Source organism: Zingiber officinale, chromosome 2A (genome assembly GCF_018446385.1).
Source record: "Zingiber officinale cultivar Zhangliang chromosome 2A, Zo_v1.1, whole genome shotgun sequence".
NCBI lineage: Eukaryota > Viridiplantae > Streptophyta > Magnoliopsida > Zingiberales > Zingiberaceae > Zingiber > Zingiber officinale.
The window spans coordinates 82,704,649-82,706,316 of NC_055988.1; positions in this window are offsets into that span (position 1 = coordinate 82,704,649).

Consider the following 1,668-nt stretch of genomic DNA (forward strand, 5'->3'; position numbering starts at 1 on the left):
TGTTAGCATCAATGACCGATTTTTAGAAAAGGACTATGTAATAAACCATGTGCCCATAAGAAAATTTGTTCTTAAGGAAATAATAAAAGGCATGTCTAATCTAGTACCAACTGTACAAGATGAGATACCACAAGGAAACTGCAACACGTATCACAAATGATACACAATTGCAGAAAGTGCCTTGTCGTAGTGGGAGGGTTGTTAGGCAACCTAAAAAGATTCATGTTTTGGGAGAGTTTTTGGACTCGATCCCTGGAGGACATGAACCTGATCTCCGGACATATGAAGAAACACTCCAAGATAAAGATGCAATATCTTGGCAAAGAGTAATGAATAACAGAATTAGAATATATGTATTCTAATAAAATCTGGAAGCTTATAGAACCACCAAATGGTATAAAAGCCTTTGGGTGTAAAAAGGTCTATATTAGGAAAAGAGGGATAGACAGGAAGGTAGAAACTTTCAAAGCAAGGCTAGATGAAAAAGGAAACTTTTTCACTGGTAGCCATGCTTAAGTCTATCCAGATTCTTTTATCTATTTGGCAAGTGGATGTCAAGACAGCATTCCTTAATGGAAGTCTTGAAGAAAACATCCATATAAAGCAACCAGAAGGGTTCATTGCAAAGGGCTAAGAGCATCTTGTGTGCAAGCTCAATCAGTCTATGGACTGAGGCAAAGCTTCAAGGTCTTGGAACATCCGGTTTATCAAAGTAATCCAGATCTATGGATTTAGTAACCGGATAAGTCTTGTGTATACAAAAGATGTGATGGAAACGTGGTGGTATTTCTTGTACTATACTTAGATAACATTTTTGGTAGTTGGAAACAATATCAAAATGTTGTCAGAAGTAAGGGTATGATTGTCCAAATAATTCGATATAAAGGACTTGGGAGAATGTATATATTCTTGAGATCAAAGTAATAAGGGATCGCAAGAAAAGAATATTTTACTTATCCCAAGCTTCATACATCGGAAAAATCCTTGCTCGTTTTAAGCATACAAAACTCCAAGAAAGGTTTCTTACCTTTTCAGGATGGAGTAACTTTATCTAAAGATATGTCTCTGTAGACATCAAAGGAGATAAAGGAAATAAAAACAGTTCTTTATGCTACGGCTGTTGGAAGCCTAATGTATGCTATGCACGAGATCAGAAATCTGTTTTGCCAAGGGCATAGTTAGCAGATATCAAAGTAACCCTGGACAAGGACAGTGGACTGCAGTAAAGCATATATTGTAGTACCTTAGAGGCACTAGAGATTATATGCTAGCTTACAAGGCAGTTAATTTAGTTCTTGTGGGTTGCATGGATTTTGACTTCCAATCAGATAGGGACAATAATAAGTCAACCTCGGGGTTTTGTGTTTACTTTAGAGAGGTAAAGTCATAACTATGGAAGAGTGATAAGCATAAGTGTTTTTCTGGACTCCACCATAGAAGCTTAGTATATAGCAAGCCTCTGAGATAGCCATAAAAGCTGAATGACTCAATAACCTCAAGATAGACTTAGATATGATTTCTGGTTTGTCCAAAAATTATTACAATTTATTGTAATAATGTTGGTGCAGTAGCAAACTCGAAGAAACCATAAGTCTATAAGGCAAGTAAACACAATAGAGCGCAAGTACCACCCAATACGAGAAATCGTATAAACGAGGAGAAGTTGTT